Source organism: Dipodomys ordii, unplaced genomic scaffold (assembly GCF_000151885.1).
Source record: "Dipodomys ordii isolate 6190 unplaced genomic scaffold, Dord_2.0 Scaffold183, whole genome shotgun sequence".
NCBI classification, from domain to species: Eukaryota; Metazoa; Chordata; class Mammalia; order Rodentia; family Heteromyidae; genus Dipodomys; species Dipodomys ordii.
In genome coordinates, this window is record NW_012267399.1 from 3,681,707 (window position 1) to 3,691,043 (window position 9,337).

At 42.7% G+C, this 9,337-nt stretch overlaps 1 protein-coding gene across 2 annotated transcripts in view; it reads right to left on the reverse strand.

Annotated features, from left to right (window-relative positions):
• The window catches only part of Far1 (fatty acyl CoA reductase 1), a 56,299-nt gene extending 50,719 nt beyond the window's left edge, over nucleotides 1–5,580 (reverse strand). For both annotated transcript variants that reach the window (XM_013034136.1, XM_013034135.1), the window contains exon 1: nucleotides 5,491–5,580. The gene's annotated coding sequence lies outside the window, so the exon portion shown is untranslated. The remainder of the gene's footprint in view (nucleotides 1–5,490) is intronic.
• Between the last annotated feature and the right edge of the window lie 3,757 nt (nucleotides 5,581–9,337).

Consider the following 9,337-nt stretch of genomic DNA (forward strand, 5'->3'; position numbering starts at 1 on the left):
TGTTGCAATGGGCCCACCTGTATCCCTATTTAAACAATTTGTTTTTCCCCTTCCCCTCCACAAATTATACTGATATCAAATACAGTGAAAGCAGGGGTTATACTGTGGGGGAGGGGCATACAAAGCAACAAAGAAATAATCTTATAAATGCGTTAGAAACAATCGCATGAAAGAAAAAAAAACATTTGAGTACATATCTTAGGGTTCATTTCCCTAACATCACCTTATCTGACCTTTTCTGCTTGACTCAGACATATACTAGATATTGCAAATAAGGGAAACCATGGGACCTATGTTTCTTAATATAATTTTTTCCAAGTCTTTCCATTTCCTAACAAATGGGGCAATGTCATTCTTTCTGTTGGAGGCATAGAATTACATTGTGTCATATACCACATTTTCTTCATCCATTCATCTACTGAGGGGCATCTGGGTTGGTTCCATATCTTAGCTATAATAAATAGTGCTGCAATAAACATAGTCGTGCTGGTAGCTTCAGTGTGGTCTTGTTTGTGAACATTTGGGTAAATGCCCAAAAGTGGGATTGCTGGGTCATGGGGGAGCTCTATGTGGAGTCTTTTGAGGAACCTCCATACTACTTTCGAAAGTGGTTGAACAAGTTTACACTCCCACCAACAATGCAGTAAGGTTCCCTTCTGTCCACATCCCCTCCAGCTTTCATACTATTTATACTGAACTAAAAACTAAGCCCCTTACAAACCCACTAAAGAGAAGAACTACAAAAACAATGTATGGAAAGAAGAAAGGGTATTTAGGCAAAAGAGTCAAAGGACTCAATTCTATGCGTAGTTCCTGGTTTTAACCTTAAACTCTAAGAAAACAAATATTGAAGTCCAGACCACACCTTTAGTAACCTGATCCTGCAGATTAAACAAATCTCATGTTTCAATGTGTTCCCACCATTACAACCTCATCATTTCCAACATGGGTATAAGGCCTTCCCATGGGGTTCATATAGAGTTGGTACTGAAATAAGGCTATCTTTTCTATCACCCCAAATTCCAACCTACATATTCCTCCACTGTTTGCTTATTTCTCTTAGTTGGCTTTCACCCAATTGCTTTTATACAAATATCATGCTTATTTTTAAAAACATTTTAACAGGTGTGTATCTGTTAAAATTCACAGGCCATTCAGGATCTTTATAGCCCAATTAAAGCATTACAAGGAGCCCTGTCATCATCCATTCTGTGATTTGATCATAATTATGATTACACCACAAATTTAAATTTGTACAATACCTGCCATTAAGCATAATTATCAGCCCATATTTTAATTTATGTTGGCTTTCTGGACACTAAATTCACATTTTTTTCTTATCTAACTCAATTGTTTCTTCTCAATCATGTTCTTCTGAGTCTTAAGCACTTCTGAACGTTTTCTTCTGTCTTAAAAATTTCCAAATAGTAAATTCCTCAGTAGCTCTTAAAATCTCTACAAGTAAACTTTTTCCTTCATCACTTGCTCTTCTTCTATAACAGGTCTGGCTGAGACCTGACCTTTATATTTTCTTGTCAACTTCGAATCCTTAGCATTTAACAAAATGCCTGGTATCAAGCCAATACTTTTTTTTTGGGGGGGGGGGGATGGGGTGGGTCCGGTCATGGGGCCTGAACTCTGGACCTGGGCGCTGTCCCTCAGCTCTTCAGCTCAAGGCTAGCACTCTACCACTTGAGCCACAGCCCCACTTCCGGCTTTTTTCATTTGGCTTATATGGTGCTGAGGAATCGAACCCAGGGCCTCAGGCATGCAAGGCAAGCGCTCTACCACTGAGCTACCTTCCCAGCCCTCAAGCCAATACTTGATTTAACATTATTGCTCATTTTTGCTAATCCTGACCTGTCATTTACTAGCTAATATGCCTTTAGGTAGGCTAAATCTGTCTTGAGCTCTCTCACCCATAAAATAGATAATCAAAAGATGATACATGCAAAGAATATCTGGCACAACAGTGTCAAATAAAATTTGCCACTATCACTACACTCTAATGTAAAACTCAAAAAAAGGTTGATGATCAAATCTACCTCAAAATGACTATTTTCACTACATTCTCTTGACTATCCAAAAAATGTTTTTGTGCACTTCCCTTTATTATCTTCAATCCATCAAATAATTCTCTCCTAGCTACCACCCAGAACTATTATATATCAACTAAACTGCGTTTAGAGGCTTAGTTGATTTCTGCACTCCAAATGTTCATTTAAATCTTTCTCCTTAAAAACTCTTTTTAAGGGCTGGGAAGGTGGCTCAGTGGTAGAGTGCTTGCCTTGCATGCATGAGGCCCTGGGTTCAATTCCTCAGCACTACATAAACAGAAAAAGCTGGAAGTAGCACTATGGCTCAAGTGGTAAAGAGGTAGCCTTGAGCTGAAGAGCTGAGGGACAGAGCCCAGGCCCAGAGTTCAAGCCCCACAACTGACAAAAACAAACAACTCTTTTAAGCCAGGCACCAGTGACTCATACCTATAATCCTAGCTACCCAGGAGGCTGAGATCTGAGAATCTTTGTTCAAAGCCAGCTAAGGGCAGGAAAATCTGTGAGAGTCTTAACACCAATAATCTACTCAGAAAAAGCTGAAGTGGTGCTGTGGTTCAAGTAGTAGAGCTTTAGCCTTGAGCACAGAGAGGTACAGGGACAGTGCCCAGGCCCTGAGTTCAAGCCCCAGGACTGGCAAAAAAAGAAAAAACAAAAAATATAAACCTTTTAAATTCATGGTTCTTCTTGTTAATGAGGTAAGCCATCTCTCAGATGTTCTCTCTGATATGCAGAAGTTAGATCTAAAATGCACTGGGATATGACAAATTATACAGGATCCTTGACACACACAGTGAGACCAAAAGAAGATATTCCTAAGAAGAAACAAAGGCACAATGCTTAAGTGCCTCATCATATTTATATAAAATAATATACATACTAAAACAAATTCCATGCTATAGAAACAAAATACTTTCTTTTTTAAATTAGTTTTTAGTTTTTTTATGGTTCTGTTTTCTTTACATGTATGGTGTATTCACACGTATATCTTTGGGACGGTGGGGGAGAGGGCACAGAATTCAAGGGAAAAGGGGCAAAAAAGTCCAGTAGTGAAGCTCACTGGACATTGATGAAAGTGAACTGTACATCTCTGTGGGTGGAGATGGGAGGGAGGGACTGAGAGAAAATGAGGCGACAGATGACAATTACTAAAGGAAATGTACTCATTACCTGACCCATATAACTGTAAGCCCTCTGTACATCACTTCTATAGCAACATAATAAATTAATTTAAAAATACATTTGTGATTCTTGTCCAGAGCTGCTTATAACTAAACTCAAATTACTGGATTTTCATTCTTGTATCTTCTAATAATCCAGACTCCCATCTCCTACTTTAAGTGATGGCTGAAAACTCACCTTTTCCAGGAAACTTTTCCTAACTCCACATCACTTAAATTAATTCTCTTCTCTGAGGGTCATCAGTGCTTAAGTATTTATTCTATTACTAAAGACGGTCCTCAGTGCTTAAATATTCTATTACTACAGTAAAATGTGATCACAGTGAATAGTGTTATCAAGAAATAACTTCTACAAAATAATTTCTACCTCTTAAAGAATGATGATTCATTAGTTACAATGCTTTGTTGATCTGGTGAACAAGGAAACAGCCTATAACAACTGTTCTTGTTGCTCTGTCCTGTACACTGTAACTCTTCACAATCCTTTTGTGCTTCCCCACAAACAGAAATTATCTCTTTCACCCAAATATACTGGATGTGGCCACCTTTTTATCACTTCTCTGTCTTCAAACTCTTCCAATACTTCACAAATAAAAATTCCAAAAACTTCAAACAAAAAGGCAGTAACAGTAATTGATATGTGTGTGTGTGTGTGTGTGTGTGTGTGTGTGTGTGTGTACACACACATACCAGGTCTTTCTTTCCTGCCTTTTATTGTTCAGTGCTAGGATGGAACCCAGAGTCCCATACATGCTACCACTGTACATGACTCTTTCCCAAGTGAGAAGAATTTTAAACCTTTTTTTTGCTACAAAACTGTTCTCTTATCAGGGCTGAAATTTTCCCAAGAAGTGAAAGACATAATCAAATTTCACTACATTAAACTGATGCATTTTCAAGACACAATGTTGAAAACGAACTTTACAACTTTGGACAGGGGGAGGGAGGAGTTGAGGAGGTGGGAAGGGAAGGAATGGTAGGAGAAAAACAAAGGAGTGGGTAACAATGCTCCTAGGAAATGTACTCATTACCTTACTCATGTAACTGTAACCCCTCTGGTACGGTATCTTTACAATAAAAATATATTAAAAATAAATTGATGCATTTTTATAGAAAACTATACTTACACATTAAGCCTCATTGGTGTTACTGTATAGAGATCTTGCATCATTTTTATGCTGTATTACACACGCCCAACAAGATAATTGAGAAACAACCCTCTAGGGCAGATTTTCCAATAGTTTCTTCCCATGTTGCCATTAAACTATCATTCTACTTAACTATTAAAGAAGGAAGCGATTCACCTAAAGTAAACGGTATGCCCATTACTGCAGACAGGGTACGTTTGTGCTGCAAAATAATCGGCATGGAAAGAGGAAGAAGGTGCAAAGTATGACCAGCCTCAGGATCGTGAGAGTTAACAAGTCTGATTGTTCAGTCCCTCATGAGTAGTGAATGAACCCTATGAACCTGAGACATTTGGCTCTCCTGACTCCGCCGTTGCTCGTTACTCATAAAAGATTTACAGCCTTTCAGCTACCATACATATATCTACCTCAACTATTCCTGTATACTTTTTCAGCAGGCCAAGTAACGTCTTCTGGTCAAGCAGTCTCCTTCCATATATCACACTAAAAGAACACCTCTCCCGGCAGTCACCTTCTGGTTTCAGTCCACGTGTCTCCCATATGGGTAGCGATCTTAACCTTCAGAACCCAAACCTACTTCCCCTTCCTTCTCAGCTGATCCCTCCCGAACCCCGACCTCCTACCAACGGCCTCCTGGCCCGCGCCTTCTTCACAGGATACCCTTTTTCTGAGCATCATCCCTTTCCCCATCACTTTCTCCCTCCCCTGGGCCTGGAATCCCTCAAGCAGGGCCCTGCTTTTGCCACCACCCTCCCTCCAGCACCGGAGCCCGCTCCTCTGTCAACTATCCGCCCCACCTTCCCCACCACTCCGCGGCCTCCCACCCGGAGCGGCGCCCCCGGCTCCGCCCCCGACTCCGCCGAGGCAAACCAGGCCTGTCCGTCCGGCCCCCTCAGGAAGCCGGCCCTCCAGAGGGCGGTGGCCCGGCCACGCCGCGCAGGGACCATCCCGGCTGAAGTAAGCGCCCCGTTCCCCGGACGGACACGGTGGGGGCGGGGTGGGCCGACGGCCCCACCTCAGCCCAGCCAGCCCTCAGGGAGCCTCAGCAAGGGCAGGGCAAAGAGGAGGCTCCCGGCTCAGGCCTCTAGTAGCGTCCCTGCCTCTCACCTAGACGCAGAGGAGGGGCCTCGCTCTCTCTCCCAGGCAGTCCAGCGATGGCTACGCCGCCACAGCCGCCGTCGCGCTCTCTTCACCGCCCCCGGCCGGCTGCCGAAGAGCGGACGCACAGCGGCACGCCCATTGGCTGCAGCAGCATTCACGTCAGCGGGTCCCAACCGCACCTCGGAAGATGATTGGTTGGCCCTGCGCCTCTTTTCCACATAGGCTTCTGATTGGCTCTCGAGGAAACCCTTACCGGGAGGACCACTCATCCTCCTCCCCTGTTCAGCCTCCTAACCTCCACCTCCCCCAACACACACACACACACACACACGCACACACACACACACACGCACACCAGGTTTCCATCAGGAAGGGAGTGGGGCGGGAGCGGCGCCAGTGGGACTCCAACGGCCAATGGGGGCGCGGAGAGAGGGCCTGGGGCTGGCCCACAGGAAAGCTCAGCCAATAAGAGAGTGCCTCACATCCTAGCTCGGCAGCGCCGCCCCCGGCAGATCGCATTCCAGCAGGTCGCGCCCAGGGCCACGCCCGGCTGCCCAACACCCGAGACCGGTGCCCACGCGAAAGGTGCAGAGCTTGGGGTGAGCCCGCGCTGGAGTCGGCTGAACAACCATTGTGGCGTGAAGCCCGGCCATTTGCTAGGTGTGAGGGACCCTCTTCAAGAACTACCAGCCTCGGTGGGGTCAAAAAGAGCCCTGTGTACCCCCAGGAATGTACGGGGTGCCCAATAAAGGAGATCGCCAAGCCCGGGTCTCCGAGCGCAGATCATCTACCACTTCCTCCAAGATAATTCCGCACAAGACGCAGGGGTGCTAGAGTAGTTAATAATGGGTACCTCTGAGGGATGGCGGGCATGTTGGTTCGGTGGGAAGGTTCTGAGCTGGAAACGTTCTTTTTCCTGATCTGAATGCTGGTTGCAGTGCTGTGTGAATGTGTGAAGATCCTTCCAGCTTTTCATACACAGTACACTGTGCTCCGTTTATGAATGACAACTGAAATTTTAAAATAATAAGAGGATTGTGACAATTGCACTGTAATAGACAATCTCCACCATTCAAAAATTACGAACCATTTTAAGTAAAGGGAAGAAGTAAAAATGACCAAAAGTTTTTGGCATGGTGAACTTTCAAGGACGTGCCTAGATGAATGCAGGTGATTTTTACCCCTCTTGTGGGGGATTTGAAGTTAGTAGCATGAAATCACTGGTAGTAGTCCCAGTTAGGAACCTTAAAAAAAAAAAAAAAGCTACTGAGTTTGCCTACTTTGTGGCAGACCTAAATTCTGAGCCCAGGAAATGAATACTGTGGCTTCTTTCTGCTCTGGAGGAACTCAATCCAGCACAAATAAAAGATTACAGAAACACAAAGCTGACAGCTGCTTACTTACATTCAGGTATGACTCAGTCTGTGTTAGGCAAAGCAACGGTGGCCTAAAACCCATTCAGTCCAGTAGCAGAATTCTCAAATAGCCAGTGGGGTGATTGACATCACTAAAACAAACATAAGAACTTGGCCGTGCCAGGTACTACCCATCCCAAATGATTTGAGAAGCTACACTGGGAGGAAGAACCCTTGAGCCCAGGAGTTCAGCTTGAGGCCAGCCTGGGCAACACAGCAAATCCCATCTCAGAACAGAACAACAAAAAGATCTCTGGGCCAGTTTCTTAAACTCCAGAAGAATGCCAGAATAAAGTTGAAATGCAGTGTAAATGTAACAATCAACCCCCCCATATAACTAATATAAGCTAATATTAAAAATATTACAGTTTTCATATATATTGATCCAGTGATTAATTTAATTGATTCAGACATGCCTTTGTACAAAGTCTCTAAACTGGGCACATGAAGTTATGTATGCCGATATTTTTCACAGAGATAGGTTAAATGAAACAACTTCAATATAATGAAGTAATACACAGAATAAGAGACTGGGAGACTTGGGAGCTAAGTTATCCACTGATAAGTTTTAGCAGCAAATTATGCAGTTAGGCATTATTTCTAGAAAATACTTTCTTATAGAACTTTTACCACTTGTGCAAATAGCTTTAAGAAATATCTGTATATAAGTGCAAAAATGAGTGCTTAGTTTTAGCCAAGTGCTGATTGCTCATGCCTGGGATCCTAGTTAGTCAGAAAGCTTTGATTTGGAAGATTGGAATAGAAGCCAGAAAAGTACACAAGACTCCACAACAACCAGCAAAAAAAGCATGTGGGGCATAGATTTAGTGATAGAATGCTGGACCAAGAAGCAAACTGAATGAACTCGAGGCCCTGAATTCAAACTCTAGCATGCCTTCAGAAACAAATGAATGAAACTTATTTCTGGGTAAAACATAATGGAATCATGTATTGTTATTATGTATTTGCTTAATGAGTACATTAGTTTAAACTGTAAAGGCATCTCAAATGGACTCAAATCAATGTGTTTTAGTGTGTGCCTCCACAGAGGTCCTACACAGATGAGTGGAGAGCTTTCCAGAGGAAGATTTTAAAATAAAATTTTCACTCTCAAAGATGGCACTATCGAGCTGGGTGCTGGTGTAATCCTAGCCTGTAATCCTAGCTACTCAGGAGGCTGAGGTATGACTATTGTGGTTCAAAGCCAGCCCTGGCAGGAAAGTCTGTGAGACTCTTATCTTCAATAAACCACTAAAAACCTGGAAGTGGCATTGTGGCTTAAGCAGTAGAGTGCTCACCTTGTGCTAAAGAACGCAGGGACAGTGCCCAAGCCCAGAGTTCAAACCCTATGACTGACAAAAAAAAAATGGCACTATCCCATTGAAAGGATATGTTATATGGCCAGAATCTCCTATGAGGAACAATCAATGTTAAATGCAGATTTTCATATAGCTATAAAATGTAATTAATAATATTCACAAAAAGTAATGAAGTATTTTGCTCCAGAATTTTTTCTAGAAAAAAAGTAATAATTCTGCTACAGTTTGGGTCTGGATTGTTCCCCAAAGACTTGTGTTTATTTTAAAGGCTTGATCCTCAGCTTGGTACTATGGGAAGCTGTATAACCATTAAGACATGAGGCCTGGTGGGAAGTCTTAGGTCATGGGGGTATGTTCTCAAAAGGAACTATGGGACACAGACCTTTTTCTCTTTTATTCTTCACAGTCACCATAAGATGAGCAGCTTGCTCCACCACAGGCTCCCTGCCATGATTTGCTGGCTTGCTAGAGGAGACAAGAAATGGATCCAGAGGTGATGGATCCACCTAACTATGGACTGAAATCTTGAAAACTATAAGCTAATGTAAACCTTTCTTCTTTTATGCTAATTATCTTAGGTATTTGTTACTGTAGGGAAAAATGAATTAACACATGCACATATGCACACATCCACAAAAGACAACTTTCATTTTACTCTTTTCCATCTTTTTTTTTTTTTTTTTGCCAGTCATGGAGATTGAACTCAGGGCCTGTGCACTGTCCCTGAGCTTCTTTTGCTCAAGGCTATCATTCTACCACTTGAGCCACTACACCATTTCTGGCTTTTTTTTGTTTATGTGGTACTGAAGAATTGACCCAGGGCTTCATGCATGCTAGGCAAGTACTCTACCACTAAGCCACATTCCCATCTTTCCCATCATTCTTCAAAGGGTCCTGGGCTGCTAGATATTGGGTTCTACTACATTGCCATTTTTTTTCAACTATGAAACACCTGTACCTGCTTTTGATCTATGCAATAGGAAAATAAATCAGTAAATTACACCAAGGAAAAACTGATGCTATTACTGTTTCCAGACTAAAGATTGACACCAAATATTTACATGAGAGAAAATACATAGAAGAAAAAAAACAACCAAAACCACATCTGCTACATGTAGT